Source organism: Biomphalaria glabrata, chromosome 17 (assembly GCF_947242115.1).
Source record: "Biomphalaria glabrata chromosome 17, xgBioGlab47.1, whole genome shotgun sequence".
NCBI classification, from domain to species: Eukaryota; Metazoa; Mollusca; class Gastropoda; family Planorbidae; genus Biomphalaria; species Biomphalaria glabrata.
The window spans coordinates 18,823,211-18,846,351 of NC_074727.1; positions in this window are offsets into that span (position 1 = coordinate 18,823,211).

Genomic DNA, 23,141 nt, shown 5'->3' on the forward strand with positions numbered 1-23,141 from the left:
GCCGAACTTAATCACAAGTTCCACCTCAATTACTTTGTGCTATTTCCATTGGATATTATCATGTGTATTTTGCTTAGTTCATTTATATTTAATTAGTGCATTGTGTATTTCTCACTGGCGTAAGTAGAAAACATAAACATGTCCTATGTATTTATTTATGTATTGCATTAATCTATTAATGCTACGTTGCTCAATTGATCGTTGATGCAACCATGTATATATTTGTACATCTTAGTCTACTTCCTTTATCTCGGTTGACCGCCTTGATAATTTTACTAGCGCACTGATACTGCGTTTAGAGAAGATATATGAATTCTCTCCCCTTTACTCATTTTACTCTAAGGAGAATTGCGCCGCTTGAAGGGACATTCAAGCACGCTCCATTGTTCTCGACCCACGGTCATATGTAAACAATCATCTGGGTCGCTGACCATCGCCCAATTCAACCCCCCCCCCTTTTTCTTTCTCTATCCACCTGTGTTGTTTATTTGAGACTATTATTTCCCCTTCTATGTACATTCTCATATTATTATACGCGCATATCAGTTATACGATTCATCAGTACCCTCAGAGGTGTCCCATCTGGCAGAGAATATCAGTGGTACCGTTGCAAGGGTGAGCGATTGGATGGTTGAAAATAAACTCAAGATGAACGAAGACAAGACAGAAATAATTAAGATTGGCACTAGGAACAATGTCTCAAAAGTTGAAAGCACAGATTCTCTCTTTATCACGAACTGCCATGTTCCTTTTGTCCATGTAGTGCGGAATCTTGGAGTTTTCTTCGACTCAACACTATCTTTCGACCCACACATAAATCAGCTCTGCAAAGGTCTTTATCTGCAGCTGCGCAGATTAGGCCAGATCCGACCATATTTAACAACGGAGTCAACAAAAACTTTAGCTGTGGCATTCATACTCTCCCGCCTTGACTACTGCAACGCCGTGCTAGCAGGTATACCTGATGACAAAATAGCCAAGCTGCAACGTATACAGAACAACGCCGCTCGAATATTCCTTAAAAAAACTAGACAAGATTCTGCTACTACGCTCTTGCGCACGCTCCATTGGCTTCCCGTGAAAGCGAGAATCGATTACAAGGTCGCCACACTTTGTCATCAGTGTATATATAACAATGAGATGCCCTTGTACCTTAGCGAACTGATTACTCCATATGTCCCCCAGAGAACCCTGCGCTCAATGGACTCAACGCTTTTAGTAGTGCCACGTTTCTCCCTCAAAAGCTACGGTCTGCGTGCTTTTTCAGTTCACGGACCAAAGGTTTGGAACTCACTCCCCATTGATCTCAGACAGACAACATGCTATACCACTTTCAAGAAGAACATTAAGACCTACTTGTTTAAAACTTTTTTAGATTAACTGTTATTTCGGCAGTTGTGTTTATGTTTGTAATGTTGTTACAGCGCCTTGAGCCTACATTTTGTTTGTTAACAGCGCTTTATAAATAAAATTATTATTATTATTATTATTATTATTATTATTTCCCCTTTTATGTACATTTCTATATTGCTACTATCAGCCATCTATTATTCCAAACCCCATTTGTCATCTTCTCCCAATTATGCTCTAAAGCAATTTTACCAATCTGACGAATGCACCTCAGTGGAGGGCATCGATAAGATGCATGAGAGACATGTCCTAACTTGTCTTTGTTTATCCGCAGCCTCCCTCAGGTGTCTGCCTATTTATTTGCTGTTGCGGTTCAGTGTCTACACGACACTACTCAACTCTACTACTTGGCGCTATCGGCATTGCCCGCCTATTCGACAGCCCACCTGTCAAGCTATTAGGTGCGACGTCCCTATGGGCTCAGGTCTGTGTGAGACGTCATAGCTACGCCAACCCTCTGCAACTCACTGGACATATCCTGTCAACTACGCTGCCCACGGCAGATCCGCTCTGCCCGCAGTAACCTTGTGCCCACGGTAGCCGGCCACCCGCCCTACTGTGCCCACTACAGATAATAGATTTTGGGGATTGAGACTCCACAAGAACTATATCGCCGGCGTCCCTCTATCCGCTAGAGCGCCACCTCCAGCTGCAGAACCTCAAGCCAGGACACAGCCAGCTGCGACATCAACAGGAATACCAGCTAAGTCAGAGGACAAAGTGACATACTCTCTTATTATGTGCAAGAGTGATGATTAAACATAGGATATACTAGAGATAGATGCAAACCCTCCCCCTTTTTATTATTATATGTATATTTATGTAAATAAATATCCTTTATTTTAACTTTTGTATCTATCTTTCATTGCTTTGTCTCGTTGCGTGTCTGCTCCCGATTCACATGCTGATAAGTGGGGGTGTGATTTCTTTCAAAAATAATCATCCCCTAGACATAAAACGTGCCAAACACACGTCACATTTCCCCACCTGTCACACATGGCACAACTTCATGCCTTGTTTGGATGGACCAAAGACCCATTCTTTTTATTTCTTCATTTCACAATCCAACATAAATGGGCACCCTAAAAAGAAGGAATAGAGATGGAACAACTGTGGATGTGCCAACATCACAGCTCTAAATTGACTACACCAAGTACATGGGTGGTTGTGATGTTAACAACCAGGTTTGTCGCCTCAACAAGACACGTCGACATTACCGTTGGCCTCGGCGACAATTTAGTCCCCACAAACAACCAGGCTATAGAACATTCTCAGTGCTCATGGAGGACATTTGTTTGTCACTTAGTGGGGATACAAGAGTAGAAGCAAAAAAGGTTCTACTTCCTGCTGACACACAAGTGAGACCTCAAAATGTTGGGTTTACACCATCCTTAAATGTATTCAATAGCTACTGGAAATAATTTTTGTGTAGTTTGTGCTTACAAATTCAATAAACATGTAAAGTAGTTTCCAGACAATGATTATAACAGCAGGCCTGTCAAGAAAATTAAAATTAAATTTTAGTGCAAACTTTGCCAAATGTACTTGTGTATAAAGGAGGGGTCTACATGCTAGGAAGACTGGCATACCAAGAAAGAATATTGGAGATAAACATGCTAATATATTTTTCTAAAAATAAAATATTTCACTTAAAATTTTGAATACCACAATTTTTTTTTTTTTTTTGTTGCATATTTGTGTTAAGTTTAATTTTTCCTCAGGAGCCAAAGGGAACAGGAAATTAAGGGCAGGAACTGAGGGTTCAAAAGGGTTAAAATGATGTTGTTATGCAGACATCATAAGAGGAATATTAAAACATATTTAAAATCCATTAAGCTAAAGTAAAATTATATTACTAATATAGCAGGCTCTTTTATGTTTGTTTTAATCTAACTTAAGATTTATTCATAGCATTTGAAGAAAATCTGCAAAAGTAATATTTTTTTCCTACCTTGGGAACACTCATTCTGTCTGCCTTCTTCTCAAATGTCTAAAAATTCCACCAAAAATATTTTAATAAAAGTATTCATTGTATTAACAAGTGAGACTATTTGTAGATGCTTTGCATAAGTGCTAACTTGTATAAAAATAAAAAACAAGACTGTGAACATGTACAAAGAGAATTTGAAGAATTTCAGTAATGAGAATCTATTGGAGCCTGTATTTCCATCCAGCCAATTATTTATTTACTGTAGCAAAATACAAAAACAAAACTAAAACAAATAAAAATAAAATTTATTCATGATAAACAGGTTACATTGACAAAGAATTTGAAGAATTTCAGTAATGAGAATCTATTGGAGCCTGTATTTCCATCCAGCCAATTATTTATTTACTGTAGCAAAATACAAAAACAAAACTAAAACAAATAAAAATAAAATTTATTCATGATAAACAGGTTACATTGACAAAGAAATGAAAATGCTAGTTATAAAAGTAAAATACATAAAGTTATCGTTAAATCTCCATATTGTTTAAATAGTTAAGCAACCAAACAAAGCATTTTGGCTTTATTAAAAAAAAGAAATGTTTACAAATCAAACATTGGACTAGAGTAACACCATTTCTTAAATCACTACATTTAGAGACACTCCAGAACAGAAGACTAAAAAGTAAAATAGCACACAAAACTGAACCATGGCTTTCAAATTACCATATTAAAAATTACTATATAAATCTTGAATTTCATAGATATGTGAAAATTATCATTGCATAATGAACATATGTTTTCTTTTATTTCTTGCAGCAACTCTATGTGCAGGCTTGTTGAGTGGTCAGACGATAGATGAATGCATCAGGCATGGCCTCATTGCAGCCTATTTGTCTCTACAGTCTCTGACTTCACTGGCGGCCATAAAAGCACTGGAGCAGAGGTGGCCTGAATGGAATCCAATCTATTTAATAGTTGATAACAGTTGTTTGTATTTTGAATACCCTCTGGGAAAAGTATTATTTTTAGAATAAGTCAATATTGGAAAGATTGTAAACTTACCTCACAACCAGACCAGGTTCTTATTTTAATATATTTAGTGTTTTAATGGATTTATGTTATGATTGATTCTCACAAGCTGTGTTCATTTCTATTGCTGATTTAATAAACTATGTGCTTTTATTTGCAATCTCCAAAAGTTATGATGGCCCATGAAATGATGTGGAAAGTTAATAGTCTTATTTTCTGTTACATGCCAAACATGTTATTTTAAAATGTTCAATCTTTCCATTTTAAATAGAGATCACAGGAGTTTTTACACGCTAACACTTGAACATATGTTTTTAAATTACACAAATATTTGTTTCACTAATTTCAATAATTCCTTCTAGAAACTGGTTTATTGTGGCATTTTTTCCTGAGACCTTTTAGCAAGTCAGCTACAATGTAAATCCACATGCACTCAATCTTATGTTTACTTAATCTTAGAAAAACCTTAAAAAAAAAAGAGCTATCCCTTCAAGAGGAAACTTTAAAATTAAAAGTCTATATTTTACCTTGAGAGTTAAACAAAACATTTACTTGTAAACATTTCATGGACCCTTATCACTAAAGTTTTCTGCGCTACCCAGGAAAAGCATTTATTTTATATATCTTTTTTTACTTTAACCTTTATTATTTTTTTTTAGAGCTTTTAGCAGATGCATTGACAAGGGCTTGCTAAAGAAATTTTGAATATAAAATCAATTGTAATCAGGTTTTCAAGTTGTCAAATCTAATTATTTGCTCAATCATAAATGAAATTTTATTTTGCAAAGTCTGTTCCATATATTTCAATTTGTAAGTTTAATGCAACCTTTACATGGTGTTTTTTAGGCATACTGTAGCGGCACAAACATTTGTGACAGAACCACTCACACCCCTTTCAAACAGTGTACATATGTCAAAGCCTTGTAATAGAAATAAACAAATGAAAAAAAAAAGATATGCAGATTTGAAAGTGATATACACATGTTAGTGAAAACAAAACTTTGAGGTTGTGATTAACCCTTAAAGTGCTTAACATTTTACAATGAGTGCATACACAATTCTGATGTTTAGAGGCTAAACTACCACAAAGGTTTTAAGGGTTAATTCTTGAAAGAAACACACACTTCCTTTTCATACTTTAAAAAAAAAATAAAGTACATTAAAATTTGATTGACTTATGGAAAGAGAGATTTATTTACTTTTTGTATTGCAACTAAACTAAATTGCCCTTCTTTTGACAAGAACTCAGAATCATTTGTGGAGAAAACGTTAAATCATATCTAGATTTGTATAAGGAGACAAATAAAGTCCACATAAAACTAGTCTTCTGAATCAAGTCCTTATTAATATTAAATTAGCTTCAGCAATAGTGTTTTAAATGTTTAAATACTTGCATTTTGTTTTAAGTCTGATCATCATATTATAGTAAATCGTGATAGAAATTGCCTTCCTTTTTTTTTGTTTGTGATTTTATTTGAAATAAAAAAAAATTCTTCCTTTTTCTGATCAAATTCTGAGTACATTTTTTCTGACATTATAACATCACAAAAAAATGTTCTATGCAATCCCACCAAAGTGTGAATTGGACTGTCAACATGCAAGTTAGCAGATGTGTAAAAGTGGCATGAACAGTAAGTGTAACTTAAGCAATTATGTACAGCCATAATTGATTCAAAATAATTGATACAATTTGATTCAATATAAGCAAAAAAAAAAACAAAAAAAACAACAAGGTTACAAAGTTTGTGTAGAGACACAAACTCAAAGTTGGCCTCCGCAGCGGTCTACCCAGGCAGGTTTCAATATTTTCAGAAAGAATATCATAATGAAATTCTATCGAAAACAAATGACAGAGAAGAATGGAGAAAGAAGGTTGACGGATCATGTGTGGTGCCCCAGCGGTCCATAGACCAAAGGATGGGTGAAAGTGAATGTGAAATTAGATGTGAACCTAGCCTAACTTATGTCTTATAATGAATGTATAATTGCTCTAATCGTTTTGTAAAGGGACAATCTCTTATTCCTCAAGAAAAAAACATTTCCTTTAGTTTGATGTTCTATCGCCATTGGGCAACGCTGCAGTTCACGCAATAACTACTTATTAATTGATGTTTTAAATTATGTCCAACTTGTATGCATACTAAATAGATTTTTTCTCTTAAAAAAAAAAGATTTTTTTTGTGTGTAAATGTAGTAGTTAGTATAACAGAACTTACTTAACTTAGCAATACAAATGTTTCTGATAAATATTTTTTTTAACAAAAAATCTAAAACCGTTTGCATAAATGTGTTATAATTATGGTGAAGGAATATCTCCTTACTAAGGAGCCTCCCGTGTTTCTTACTATTAATAGTGAAAAGTTGTAAAAGTGGTGTATTTTTATGAAAAAACTGCTTGCATAACTGATTAAAAAAATTAGATTCTTCAGTTCCAAAAAAGAAAAAAGCTGTTGCATCAAAACTTTGAATGGACTAAAATATTATGATGTCGGATTTTCACTATCTTATCTAGTTTACGAGATCTAAACGGGACGGACGGACAAAAATTCCGAAAAGACTAATAGCGTCTTTTCTCCTTTTGGGGGCCGCTAAAAAAATATTTTTTATGTTTAAATCTTGTAAGAAATTGTGCATCATAGTTCAGACTTTGTATTATAGAATTATAACACCAAGTTCTACAAATGGTCTATCACATACAATAATATCAGCCTGCTAGAAGTCATTAGCTTAACCCCCCTCCCTCCCAAAAAAAAAACAACTTTATATTTTTACATCATTGCATTAAAACCAACTTAAAACCATTTATGTTTGTATTTCACAAGTTTTGTAATCAATATAATGACTAATATAAATTTATAACTATGTTTATTTATAAATATTTATAATAAATGTATAAAACATTATCACATTATCCACCCAGAAAAATGTCTATTGTTAAGAGAAACAAAAAAAAAAAAAAAAACAAATTAATTCCACTTATCTTATTCATGGCAAACCAGTAACACAGACTAAAAACGCAAAATACCTAGGTGTAATAATAAACGAAAAACTGTCATGGAATCCACATATTGAAACAAAAAAAAATCAAACAAAGCATTAGGGTTTATTAAAAGAAATTTCTATAATCAAATAAGAACATAAAACTAAAATGTTATTTAACCTTGGTTAGGCCAATAATAGAATATGCATCCTCCGTTTGGGACCCCTCAACTCAAGAAAACATTAAGAAACTGGAACATACACAAAATAGAGCAGTGAGATTCATAACAAATGAATATTCACATTTGACTAGAGTAACACCCTTAGTAAAATCACTAAATTTAGAAAGCCTTCAGGACAGAAGACTCAAAAGTAAAGTAGCAATTATACATAAAACACTGAACCATAATCTTCAAATACAAAAACAAAATTTAATAAAATACTCTGAAAGATACAAAGATAAGGACATATTCCTCGTCCCATATGCTAGGACAAATTTGTACAAATTTTCCTTCTTTCCTAGTGCTATTAGAGCATGGAATGGGTTGCCTGAGCTAATTAACTAAATATAGAGATCTAGAATGTTAAAATATATCTCAGCGGTTATCAAATTATGAGCTGAATAGATTGTTTTTACACCTCTATTCAAGTCACTCATCACGTCATCAGCTAACGATTAATATAAGAAAACATTTTTAACTCTTTCTCTCCTAACTGACGATACCAACGTTGATTTCACCAGAATGTGGTAAATAAGAGAAAGAGTTAAAAGTCCAAATATAATAATCGCTAAATTCTAGCTTGTAATGACCGTCTGCATAAAAAAGTCTGGCCCTATAGATCTAGATCTAAGAAACAAAAAACACAATAGCACAATATTGATTGTTTCTGATTATTGTGCTTGTGTAGGTATCCATGACTATTTCCATTGTACGAGAAAGCTCCTTTGTAAAAACACGAAAATGCAATTTTTTGAATCAATGATAGATCTATACTTCTTGGAATATTGCTATAAGTTTGATTTTCCTTTTGCGCTAACGTGGTGACACGCCTTGTGCTTTTCACATAAGTCTAGGTTTTTTTTTTCATCTTGCCGTACCACTACTACATAACCCTTTAAACATATGACATTAATCACATTTAATTACACTGCATGAGTAATATATTTATTTTTTACAGTCAGCAGGTGAATGCAAATACATTGGCATTATCTCACTGATAAATACAAAAATGGGAATTTCGAATTGGAGCAGGTCTTTCACCACTGCCAGAATCTAAATTCGTGGAATATTTTTTTAGCCGTATAATTATTAATATTTTGGCATTAAATTTGACAGATTCGTGTTTTAGAAACAAAGAATTACATATGCTGTAAATCAAAGCCTTATGGAAGCACATCGTTTTACTCCAATTTAAAGGTTTCATCCATAGACATAAATAAATATAGACTGGCCGATAAAAGAGTTTTATGAAACGAAAATTTGTGACTTGCACTTTGTGTGCTTTATTATACAGCATTTATGAGCAGTATAGTTTTGTTGAATCCCTAAGACTGGAGATCATGCAACTTTTCAGAATTTGGAAATCCGACAACAATGGAGATATACATGTTTTCAAGTTACATGAAGTTATTTCTTTTTTCCACTCTATATTTATTTATGTCTATGGTTTCATCTAAGAGATATTAACAATGTCAGTTTCATTTATATCGACGTATGGCCTACTTATTAATTTCGCTCGCAGCAACCTATCTGTGAGAAAAAAATGATACTCAAATTAGGTTATCATGAAAATGTATCATAAATGTAATAAACAAGGATTAGAATGTAGAAAGGGGGTGGGGTGGTGTGACAAGTTGGATTAAGATTTGGCCGTTTCGGGTGTCTAGGGGATTTTATTGTTTGAGAATCCTCACTTGCACATATAAACAACAAGCACAGCGTTATAATGCAGGCAACAAATACTATATTTAGATGTAAAAATATGTACAGTTTATTATACAAAGGATAATTAAAAGGTAAAATGCTGTACAGTTGCTAGGATGGGATCTAGCGTATTTACATATATAGGTCTATCATCATCAGATATTAGAATCAAGTGGTCTGAGTCTCATTAGGCTGGTTGCTTAGCTTTTGGTCCTGTGCTGCACTGGTGAGACGGGTGTGGCTGGTACTGATGCTGGTGGGCTGGCGTAGTGGATCCAGGCTCCGGGTGCAGTCCAACGTTATATGGTTGCAGAGCTGAGCTGCGTCTACCAATCAGTTAAGCCAGTGACGAGTCTGTGGCTAGCGTTGTTACTTGGACTCTTGAAGGATGAGTGGGACTGATGTCTGCAGATCTGGTGCCAGCAAATCTGGTATCAGCTTTAGGTTGCTAAGATTTCAGGCGGATGTAGCCTATAGATAAAGCTGCAACGATATGATGTGATAATCGGCTTAGCCATAATGATAACACTGGGTGGTAGATGTCTTTCCGTGAAGGACATCTTCAGACTAATGTAGAGAAACTATAAGCTAGTTTCATAAATATCAATTGGAACTGACAAATGAATACAGTGTCCCATCAAGGGAGATAACAATAATAAATAATAATGGGGACTCCCATAAAGGGAAATAAACAGTAATAAGTGATATATGATAAGTAATATAAGTGACGCTCACCAATCACGATGAATAGCAAGTACATACATCAATAAGATAAATGAGATGAAAGGGGAGGGGGAGATCAACGTCTGATACTTGCCCATGTTCTCACATAAGTAAACATAGAGCATAAGTAAATACATACTCAGTAATAAGACATGTTTACAGAAATGTTTTGATAATTCCCTGCCAAGGAATTAATCAATGATAATGTATTTAAGGCTCGTGCTGAGCGCTAATATATCAGAGTTAAATTAATAATGGTTAAAGAGCTAAATACATCTGGTAAGAGTTGTTAATAAATTCTAGTCCAGATGGCTTGAACATTTAGCCACAAAAGTCGTGATATAAAATATAAGTATACAGTAATCTACTTACATTATCCATGATAAGAATGCAAAAATATGTACACAAATAATGTAGTAATAAATGCACAAATATATATATATATATACATTACTAAGTAAAATGGTTCTCATGCACTTTACTAAGTTACATACCACCAATCCAAAGTGAAATAAGGGAATGAAAGTAGTCTAGAGCTCAAGCAAGAGATAGATGTGCTCCCTGTGGGCTCTCCAGCGAGAATGAGATCGGACGATGAAGTTTCGTCCATATACACGTGGAGAGGGGGGTGAGGCGGGAGATAAGTGCAAAGGTGGTCTAGAGTATCCGGCGTCTTTGACAGAGAGATCCTCGTTTGACCGTGACGGCGTTTCCGGGAGATTGACACCGTGCGAAGGCGCGAGTTGAAAGTCCAGGGAGTTCGCCCAGGTGGTCAGAGGAGATAAAATGGGGGGGGGGGGTATCAGATCTCGGCCGGGTCGCGGGAGATTATACCTTGATAATGGCTAGTGCTAGACCAACAGCGTTGCCCGAGGCGTTGAGTTGAATGGGCTCTTCGAAGTGACCAGCCGCTCCCGGAAAGGGGGGGGGGTCAACAGATGTTTGCCAAGATAGATGGAGGGAGTGTACTCTTGTCAAGAGTCTAGTGTGGCACGTGTCAAGGTGGGGATAGTAAAATGTGACATCGATGCCAAAGGGGGTGGGGTTGGATTGGAGAGGTGGTGGCTGTGTTTTTAGCGCTTGATCGCTAAATTAGTAAAATTAATGATTAATAGCGTGCAAATACATTAATGAAATGCTCAGACCTGAGTGATACCGTGAGAGAGCTAAAACGGTTCGTCACAGGTGGAAAGTTGCTTCACTTCTCTCATCTTTACCTTTGGCTCACAGCGTATGAGTGCGTTTAGCTTTCTTTACAAGAAGATTAAATGAAGCTATTCTCCAAGGGAACATGTACGTGAGTGTTCGACAACAAAGTTCGAATTTTCTCCCTTCCTGTGTGAGTGCAATTGCTTGGCAACTATACGCACACCTTTAGGGCTATACATGTCTTGTCGTGGGCCCACTCCATTGTTTGGTCTATGAAAATGATAAACGCTGAAGATCAAATCTTCAATGAGTCCATCAATGTAGAACCAAGATCTGCCATAAGACGTCATGCTTATTGTTTGCCCATGCAGATGAGACAAAGGGAAATAAAACAGACAGAAATCTATATCGGGCCTTTAATTGTCGGCCATGATAGATCTCGATGGTCCCGGATTTAAACCTTACCCGCTCCCATTCCCCGTCGTCCTGCGGGAAGTTTGGACTAGGAAGTAAATTATATTCAACTAGTCGACCGGCATACGCCGCTATTTTGCAGGGCCGGCCTTAGGCCACTGCAATCTATCCGACCGCAGTGGGCCCTGCACTTTCATAGGACCCTCGCTAAGGTGTATACATTATTAAAGTAAACCATTTTATAACTTAAAACAGATTTCCCGCGCCCTCCTGTCGGTTTACCAGGAGCTCCTGGAAATCTCCCGAAATTGCAAAATATACGAAATAGTCCTTAAAATATACGTTTTATGAAACATTTGGTAATTCTTGCTATTTAGCGTGATCTATGTAGGAAACAAACTTGGCCCCTGGAAATTCGTTTCGCATAGGGCCCCACAATGATTACGTCCGGCCCTGCTATTTAGTGACGGGTGAATATACATAGTAGATTACTTGTTCTCTTTCCATGACTTGTTGGTCACAATGGTTAAGCCAGGCGCTGCTCTTTAGTGTTTGTAAAATGTTTTACATGTTTCGAATGTTCCTTCAGAGTTGAAGAGAGTTTACTTCCTAGTCCAAACCTCCAGCAGGACGAAGGGGGATGGGAAAGGGCAGGGTTTAAGCCCGGGAATATCAATAAATCCAAACGACAGTCCAGCGCGCAAACCGGGTGAATACTACTTGTTCTGCCCCTCATGTTTTTTCGTGGGGTAACTCTATCTGTAGAAATCTGTAGAAATAAAAGAGTGATCTTTCCTTTACTTCTTCTCGTCCAAACTCTTGAGCCATGAAGAGAATTATATATATAGATCCTTCTAAAAAAAAAAACTTATCTAAAGGGGAAGAACTCCGACCTTAAAACAATATCTAACAATAATATACGAGTTATTCCCCTTATTTATTTCAACCAAAATAATTAATAACCAATAATTAATTGACTAATTGAGTATTTTTATTTGTTGATTCATATTTTGTTTGGTACAATAAATGATTGTTTAAAGTATCAACTTGATCGGAGATTGCCGTAGGGAGAAATAGCGTTAACAATTATTTAAGGGGGCTAAACCCAAATAATTGAGCCATATCTGTGAATACTGAAGTATGAGTTTTTAATGTTGCTATTAAACAAAATAATAAATTACCAGTAGAAAAAATTGTCGGTTACTTCTTTGTTATTGATACTTGTCTATGTCAATGAATAATTGTGCTACGATTCAACTTAATCCGAGAATGGGTGTGGGAGGAATAACACTTACACACTTTTTACCAGACAGACAGATTAAGTTGATATAAAGTTTTGTAATAAATAAAAAAGAAATAACTGCATACGACAGGGATCTGACCGTTAAATGTGAAATCTACAAGTCACGACTGCGAAAACCGTGTAGTGTGCAAGGGGCCTCAAATTATAACTTGTGAACCACTCCAAAGCTCGTATCCATTATTAAATCGTTGCCACGGTCCACATTTTTTGTTCTTAGAAGTTATTGACATTACATAAAGTAGGCATAAAATCGACAGACTTCAGCTCTGGTACAATTAAGCCTTAGCCTAGTTGCATTCTAAGAACTTTAGTTTCAATATCGAGTACCTGTTTCACCAGTTTGCGCTGTTATGTATATAAGGCTGGCAGGGCTAATTTCAACTCAAATAACCACAACCTATGTCTTACTTTTCTATTGACGCTGATGAACGTTTCTATCGCAAAATATTGGACTCACATTGCGACATTCACATTAATGAGAACCGTGACATGCACGTTACAAGCCTAAACGGACCTAAAAGCATTTTTGATTTTGGTAAAGATTTTAACACAATGAATTACTCGGACAAACTTAATGTTGTAAAAAAATTTATAGATGTAAGTAAGAATTATATTTTTTATGAAGAATGGGCATATAAGCCTTTAAGGGAAAATGAAATAAAAGATAAAACTATATTTATGAATAAAAGTAATAATAACTGTTACAAATCAAATGATAATAGGTATGTATTTTATGTTAAGCTTAATAAAATTGTAGGCAATGGAACTGTGTCGTATGATAAAATCCAGTTTGTAATGAAACGTACTAAAAATCTTTTAATTGTTTTAGATAAAGTTAGTAAATATGAATTAAAGTTAGTTTCAATGTATCCGGCAATCAAAACTTTTCCTAGTTATAAGTATACCACGATAAATAATCCGTTTAAACACATTAAAAATGAGTTAAGTAGTGATGAGTAATTTGTTGAAATTTAAGCGAAATCTACATTCGACTGAGGAGGGTGGCAGAGCCTCGATGCCTGTTAGCTTCTCAGTCGACCAGACGAAGTGCTTTATTCTTCACATAACAACGTTCACTGTTTGAATAGTGAGTCCCTTGTCGGGACTAAAACACCGACAAAGGGATATCTGCCTGTGGTCGTTGTAAACATTCTCTATATTATTATTATTTTATCTCCATATTTATATATATATTTTGTTATTTTAATTTGCATTCTGAATTTTGCAATAACTGTCAAGCGGACAATCACAGTGACGCCAGAGCTTAATGTGTGTGTTTGCTAGTATCGAGCATGTACACGTTCTCTATCGCAACAGTCCATGACGTCTCGTCATTGCCAATATAAAAGTCTGACATAGTTTGTACCCTCTACAGAAAGCCTACCTTGACGTGGTTAGAGGGCTTATGAGTCTCAAATCAAGAAGCTGAATTAGCTGTTCAGCGAGACGGGCCATTGCGTCTAGATTTGAGACTCAAACTAAAGGGCTTAAATAATGGCTAAAAAGAAATGTTATGACTATAAAGAAATGTTATTATTGGAGCTGTAATACTGGGAGACAGAGGCACATGACAGAGCATCTGTGAACACTGGCGCACAGGTTGCTGAGGAAAAGTGAACCACGCTGGCAGAAGAAAAACGCCAGAGAAGAAAAGCAAGGCCCACGACACTAGCTCCAGTTGGAATAACCTGCCCAGTGTGCAGCCGAACATTCCGGGCTCACATAGGAATGTCACATGAGGAGGCACAAAACCCCAGTGCAAAGCCCTCAGCCCCCTGAATGACAAAGTGGTCATCATCGAACCACGATGGACAAACTATATAATACTCGAAGGTTTTAACTTAGTGACCAAACTTGAGCTGTAAACAAATATTCAGCATCTGATCCGTATTTACGTTGAAATCACTAACCTTGGGAAATATTGCAAAGTCTATGCATTGGTCAAATACGAAGATGCTATATCAAATAAGTCACAACAGTTTCAAGATGAACATAAGTATAAGCTATACACATTACAGATCCTCGGATGCCTATGTTTCCTGTCCTTTCTAGCCTTGTCTCATTATTTATTCTCCCGCTTGCCGTGGACGAAAATGCATAGAAAAACTTGGTCATTTTCACAATCCAAACCGCATCGGTTAAATTTAACAAAAACGATATAGGCCTATATTTTTTATTTTAAAGTATGACTTTTTATGCTTTATTTCAAGCCGACTTATAAAAAAAGTACTGAATTATAGTTTCTTTCATTTTTAAGCACTTTTAAAACTGTTTTTGTGTGTACGTTTCGATATCACTACCGGGCGAGTAGCTTGCTTTTTGTAGACATTTGGTAAAAACAATCAAAATTGGGCTTAATTGGGACTGCTTCTATATTTGTTTTTAAAGCCGACGTTGAATGAATATGTATTTTGTTTGTAAAATAAAAAATAATAAAAAATTTGAATTTTAGGTATAACTATATTATTTTGTGTGTTGAAGGTGGAAGTTATAAAAATGATAATATAATTCTTGGGTGAGAGAGCGTTAAAACGTCAGACTGAAAAAAAAAGGGTACCACCGAAAGCATAGATATAAATACTTTATATTGAATTAAGAAGCTTAAGAAATTTCAAAAGTTGTATGTTGAATTATTTTTGTAAGGAGTGGTGAAAAGGGGGGGGGCGTAGTAAGGAAAGTGATCTTAGAATTCTCAGGCCAGAATGAAGTTTTTGTTTGTGTGGGAGGTTAATGTAAATGGGCTGTTCTAATTCAACGGGGGGCGCTGTGGCTGAGTGGTTAAGAGCTTGGTTTCCAAACCTGGGTTCCTGGGTTTGAATCTCGGTAAAGACTTGGATTTTGACTTTAGTTGGGGAAAGTAAAGACGTTGTACTGGCCCTTTGCAACTTCTTGTGTGACTAAAGAGGCCAATCCTTGGTACACAGCTGCGGTCACAGGTGGGCATATGTAATCACCAGGTGCCGTTGCATTTTCACCCTTCTTTCTACTACTTTTGTGTATGACAACTGCATTCTGGGACCCTTCCTTTATTCTTTCTCTCCATGTGGATATATCCAGTACCACCTTTTCCCAGCTGCTAGTGTCGAGTAATCTGCTTGCATTGATAATTCTTCAAATTAAATGGTTCACTTTCGAAAAAGAAATAATTAGCCGTTGAATGATCTAAAATCTAAAATATCATGTTGTCCGACCTTAATTTTGTTTTCTAGTTTCTGAGATCTTAACGAGAAGGACGGACAGACCACACAAAACTAATAGGATCTATTCCCCTTTCGGGAGCCATTAAAATTATTTGTAAAAACTTGTTTTCAGAAATTGCTAGCTCTTGTAAAACAATGTAAACGAATAATACAGTATAAATTTGAATGTAAAGTCAGTATGCGCAGTGAGCTAACTTAAAAAAAAAAAAATTTAAGTAGATGGTATTCATATGCATATTTGCGGCCCTCCATTCCAAGAAAAAAAAACCAACACTTAATGCGGCCCTCCATAGAAAAAAGTTGCCCACCCTAGCCAAGATCCATTAAATAGTAATACTTTGATAGAGTTTAGTCGATTTTTTGTTGTTGTGGGTATTAAATTTGTTTTGTTACTTTACATGTTACTTTTCCAGTAAGTATCCAAGGAATAATTTTTATCAAGATTGGTCCAAGTTTTTGATTTCTATTTGGGACATGCATACATACATAGTGAACTTAACATAAGCGTAACATAAACATTAGTGAACTCAACATAAGCCTAACCCCAACCCTAACCCTTAACTGAAAATGAAACACTATGAACGTCATATTAACATAATATTAACATAATCTTCAAATAATCCTCAAATGAAATATGAGTTGCAGAAGAGAATACTCTCCCACAGATCCCCCAGCTGGCTATATGTGTTTTTTTTTTAAACGACCTGGTTAGCATCATAGGTGTGTATATAAATTTAAAGTTTCCCTTTCGGACATTGTGGTCTATAGGGCAAATGATGTAAAGGTCATTTGTTTCTGTGGCCTAAGGTTAACGAGGGTGTCATGTGGCCAGCACAACGACCAACAGCCTTTACCTTTACCTAACTAATGTCAGATACCCATTAGAGCTGGAAGCACTCAAAGGCATCCAAAGATCCCGAAATTAAAAATCTCAGTCTTCACAAGGATTCGAACCCGTACCCCGGTTCGAAAGAGAAGCACTTTCCGCTTAGCCACCGCGCCTCCGGTGTGTATATAAAGACAGCAAAAACGTTACTTATTAATTCATAATGGAACGAGCATTTTACAGTGTTGTTTGCTTTATAGTTGTCATCGATTTTGTAATTGATTTTGTAATCGATTTTGTAATTTATTTTGTAATCGATTTTGTTATCGATCTTGATGGAGCAAGTAGGCCTAGAATGACTCTGCAAATATATCTCATTAAAGAGGCAGTAAAAAAGATTCTGCCCGCTTGTGGTACAATAAAAAATAAGAACCTGGAAATGTTGCATTTCGTTATAATTAAAAGTTAGGTTTAAGAGAAAAAATGTCGTTTGATTCTTAGAAATCTTATTTATAATCTTTTAAATAATTATATACAATTAGATCAATATAGTGTTGAGTTCAATGATTACTACTTAAAATGACTTAAATCAACAATTCGATATTTATATATCAATTTTTTTTTTAAAGTTAATTGATAAGAGAGCGTCTGTTTGCCATCTTTTACATTTGTATTGAACCTCTTAATGTGACATCAGCTATTCGAGAATATGAAATATTAAATGACATTCTAGGTCACTGTTGGGATACATTTAATATATTTTTAAATCCAATTGTTAAAAAATACTAAAGTAGTTAGTGTCCACGGTGTAATGTAGTTAGTGTCCACGGTGATAATCAAACAAAAACGAAAGAAGAACTTAGAACTTCCGAATAGGTATACTTACTCCTGCAATGATGAAGAGCGTCTTATTTTGTCGACATCTATATCGTTCTGTCTGTTTAACTCTTTCTCTCCTAACTGACGATAACAACGTTGATTACACCAGAATATGGTAAATAATTACGGAGAGAAAGAGTTAAAAACATTAAGTCATCGTCGCTAAGTAAAAAAACTTCCCTTATTATCGAAATAAATAATTAATTCCTAATCGTGCAATAACAGCATAAATGTGTTAATAATATGGTAAAGAGTGATCTCCCTTACTAAATAGCATCCCAGCTGCTATTAATAGTGAATAGTTGTAAAAATGGTGTACTTTTATTAAAGAAACTGCTTGCATAGTTGATTTTAAAAATTAAATTTTTCGCTTTCAGAAAAGAAAAAAGTAGCCGTTGCATCAGAACTTTGAATGGTCTAAAATATTATGATGTCGGATTTTCACTATCTTTTCTAGTTTACGAGCTCTAAATGAGACAGACGGACAGACAGACCACACAAAACTAATAGCATCTTTTCTCCTTTCGGGGGACGCTAAAATGAATATATATTAAAAATAAGTAATATAAATTTCTTTATAAATTATTGAAACTTCTGATTCTTATCACTTATGATGAAGAGGCAAAAGAAACATTGACTCTACATGTCATTCTAAAAAGTTTAGAGTAAAAAGTTTAGAGTAAACGAAGATTATTCTAATAGCCAATATTTGGAAACATTCAGTTAAAGACACAAACTCAAGTCTTTATATATCAACGCTATCATGAACTGTGTTGAAAGTGTTGGGTTGGCATGTAGCAGGACGGTAAGTGTAACAACCGATGGAGACCGTGTTTTGAATGAGAAACACAGCTTTTTTAATCGATTAAAGAACTTTGTTACTAATATTTCTAATAAAGCGTGGAAAACCGACTTCATATTTTTCATCGGAAGTTATTTGCACATGAAATGTAAGTGCATGTTAAATCTTTTCAAACAAACCTTCCCCGTTACTCCAGACAAGCAAGAGAAAACAGGTTTTGTCATTTCCCTTTGCTGAAAGGTAAAACTATTGTTACTGAAATGGTTGAAACGTACAAGGCATATTTGGATTCCTTAATTGTGGAATGTGAAAGCAAATTTTCAGAGGTCAAGAACTTGGAACCAGTTTTCAATACCCTCAGCTGACCATTTAGTGCGGAGGCTGATTCAGTTCCAGAGGACATACCACCAAGAGAATTATGACCTAAAAGAGAAGCTCCAATCAGTTCTTCCGAGGGACTTTTGTGGGTGACAGAAGCTGTATATCCACACTTTAAAAAAATTTGCTTCTAAACAAACATTTATTTTTTGTTTAAAAATAACCAATTGTAAGAAAATCACTGTAATTTAATAGCAGTCACAAGTCACTAGTTAGCTAGTTCCACTGTACCAAAACATTATGCACGAGTGTAAACAGCTAAATATTTCACATTAAGTACTTCTTTACATTTGTGGTGGATTGTGGCAATAATGAGGTACACAAAATTAGTTTCAGAAAATGCTAGATCTCGTTGTCCTCAATTAGGATTATAAAAAAAATGAAATGTAAATGTGAAGTAACAGATATTATGCACAATTAGCAAGGCAATTTTTCCAAGTTGTAAGCTCATTTAACACAAGAACTTGATAACAAGAGTTTCAATAAACAATGTGGCGGTTTAATGACAACTACATCAACAGCCAATACAACACAATTGGCTACACTAACTTCAAATACTTTCTTGTATAACAGAACTGCCCAACTAAACACAAATAGTCTCTACTAGTCTCTCTAGCTCGTACAGCTACATTCACATGGTACAGCACCGTCATCACTGTCTTGCTGTCCTGGACTCAACTGTCCTTCCTAACACACTGTCTCTCATCCGTGAAGGCTATCGATCACAGGACCCTAACACAGGTCATACTTGCGTGTACTAGCAGTAAAGTCCCTTGTCTATAGACAGCCGTTGACCCGTGTGATTGGCCTGAGTCGTATGTAAGTAGGCCGCACACACATTAACCCTTTCGGTCCGCCACTGGAGCTACAACAATACATACATACATACATACAAACATACACACATAAATACAAACATATGTGAATACAAACATACATAAATACAAACATACATGCATAAATACAAACATGCAAAAAATACAAACATACATAAATACATACATAAATACCAACATACATATATACATACAAACATACATACAAACATACATACAAACATACATACATAAATGCAAACATACATAAATAAAAATATACAAACATACTTAAATAAAACATACATTAATACAAACATATATACATACATACATACAAACATACATACATACAAACATACATACATAAATACATACATAATAACAAATATAAGAACATGCATACATACAATCATACATACAAACATACATACATATACAAAGCAAAAGAAGTGATAAACGACAAAAAAGAAAAAGAAGAGAGAGAGAGAGAGAATGAGGGAGGGAGGAAGTCAGAGAAAAAGAGAGAGGAATGAAGTCAGAGAGAAAGAGAGAGGAAGAAAGTCAGAGAGAAAGAGGGAGGAAGGAAGTCAGAGAGAAAGAGGGAGGAAGGAAGTCAGAGAGAAAGAGAGAGGAAGGAAGTCAGAGAGAAAGAGAGAGGAAGGAAGTCAGAGGGAAAGAGGATAGGAGGAAGTAAGAGAGAAAGAGGGATCGAGGGAAGAAGTAAGAGAGAAAGAGGGAGAAAGGAAGTCAGAGAGAATGAGGGAGGGACGAAGTCCGAGAGAAAGAGGGAGGGAGGAAGTCAGAGAGAAAGAGAGAGGAAGGAAGTCAGAGAGAAAGAGGGAGGGAGAAAGTCAGAGAGAAAGAGGGAGGGAGGAGGTCAGAGAGAAAGAGAGAGGAAGGAAGTCAGAGAGAAAGAGGAAGGGAGGAAGTCAGAGAGAAAGAGGGAAGGAGGAAGTCAAAGAGAAAGAGGGAGGGAGGAAGTCAGAGAGAAAGAGAGAGGAAGGAAGTCAGAGAGAAAGAGGATAGGAGGAAGTAAGAGAGACAGAGGGATCGAGGGAGAAAGTCAGAGAGAAAGAGGGAGAAAGGAAGTCAGAGAGAATGAGGGAGGGACGAAGTCCGAGAGAAAGAGGGAGGGAGGAAGTCAGAGAGAAAGAGAGAGGAAGGAAGTCAGAGAGAAAGAGGGAGGGAGGAGGTCAGAGAGAAAGAGGGGGGGAGGAGGTCAGAGAGAAAGAGAGAGGAAGGAAGTCAGAGAGAAAGAGGGAAGGAGGAAGTCAAAGAGAAAGAGGGAGGGAGGAAGTCAGAGAGAAAGAGAGAGGAAGGAAGTCAGAGAGAAAGAGGATGGAGGAAGTAAGAGAGAAAGAGGGATCGAGGGAGAAAGTCAGAGAGAAAGAGAGAGGAAGGAAGTCAGAGAGAAAGAGGGAGAAAAGAAGTCAGAGAGCATGAGGGAGGGAGGAAGTCAGAGAGAATGAGGGAGGGAAGAAGTCAGAGAGAAAGAGGGAGGGAGGATGTCAGAGAGAAAGAGAGAGGAAGGAAGTCAGAGAGAAAGAGAGAGGAAGGAAGTCAGAGAGAAAGAGGATAGGAGGAAATAAGAGAGAAAGAGGGATCGAGGGAGGAAGTTAGAGAGAAAGAGGGAGAAAGGAAGTCAGAGAGAATGAGGGAGGGAGGAAGTCAGAGAGAAAAAGGGAGGGAGGAAGTCAGAGAGAAAGAGGGAGGAAGGAAGTCAGAGAGAAAGAAAGATGGAGGGAGGAAGTCAGAGAGAAAGAGGGAGGGAGGAAGTCAGAGAGAAAGAGGGAGGAAGGAAGTCAGAGAGAAAGAGGGATGGAGGGAGGAAGTCAGAGAGAAAGAGGGAAGGAGGAAGTTAAAGAGAAAGAGGGAGGGAGGAAGTCAGAGAGAAAGAGAGAGGAAGGAAGTCAGAGAGAAAGAGAGAGGAAGGAAGTCAGAGAGAAAGAGAGAGGAAGGAAGTCAGAGAGAAAGAGGAAGTAAGAGAGAAAGAGGGATCGAGGGAGGAAGTCAGAGAGAAAGAGGGAGAAAGGAAGTCAAAGAGAATTAGGGAGGGAGGAAGTCAGAGAGAAAGAGGGAGGGGGAAGTCAGAGAGAAAGATTGAGGGAGGAAGTCAGAGGGAAAGAGAGAGGAAGGAAGTCAGAGAGAAAGAGAGAGGAAGGAAGTCAGAGAGAAAGAGGGAGGGAGGAAGTCAGAGAGAAAGAGGGAAGGAGGAAGTCAGAGAGAAAGATGGAGGGAGGAAGTCAGAGAGAGAAAGAGGGAGTGAGGAAGTCAGAGAGAAAGAGGGAGGGAGGAAGTCAGAGAGAAAGAGGGAAGGAGGAAGTCAGAGAGAAAGAGGAAGGGAGGAAGTCAGAGAGAAAGAGGGAGGGAGGAAGTCAGAGAGAAAGACGGAGGGAGGAAGTCAAATAAATATTTGTCTGAGGCAGAGGAGGGGGGTCCAAGCAGATGCAAATTCGTTATAATTATTTTTTAAAAACCAGAATATCTCATTTCAAAGAAAAGTATTTCCATTTTCAGTTTCAGTTTTCTTTAATTATAGTAGCTTATAACACTAAGGTAGGAATTCTAAGAAAGATGAAATAATTTAAAACTAACTGGAGCCTTTCTTGGGCTAGTTTTCATTGCACTGCGGTTGAAGCACTTCAGAATGTTTTCTACTTTACCTTGGTTTAAACTAGGTATTTAACACACGAGAATCTAGTTATCTATAAAAAAAACTAATAACATTTTATGTATATTAATTTTTTATCGATCTTTAATCGAACTCTATAAATACATGAAGGGCGTGGCAGGGGCGGATATTGTTCTACCGTTTTCTCTAGTTCAGAGGGGTGGGGGCCCCGCCAAAGTATCAGAAACTTTGGCGTAGTCTAAAATAGTCTGAGAAAAGCCGGCATACATAACGACCCTAAACAAAAATAAGAATTTGGGTTTATTTAGGTGCCAGTATATGTAGCTTCTGAGTTTTTTTTAACGACCTGGTTAGCAGCATATGTGTGTATATAAGGACTGAGAAAACGTTGCTTTTTAATTTTTCATAATGGAGCCAACATTTTACAGTGTTGTTTACTTTGAATTTGTAACTGACAGAGGCAGAATGACTTTGAAAATATATCTTAGCAAAGAAAAGATTCCGCCCGCTGGTGGTACGACAAACAGTAAGAACCTGGAAATGTTGCCTTTTGTTATATTTAAAGTTAGATTTAAGAGAATATGTTTTTTGATTTTTAGAAATCATATTTATAATCTTTTAAATAATTTTATACAATTAGATCAATGTAGTGTTGAGATCTATTACTTAAATAAACAATACGATATTAATAAATTAATTATTTTTTTAAAGTTAATTGATAAGAGAGCGTCTGTTTGTCATCTT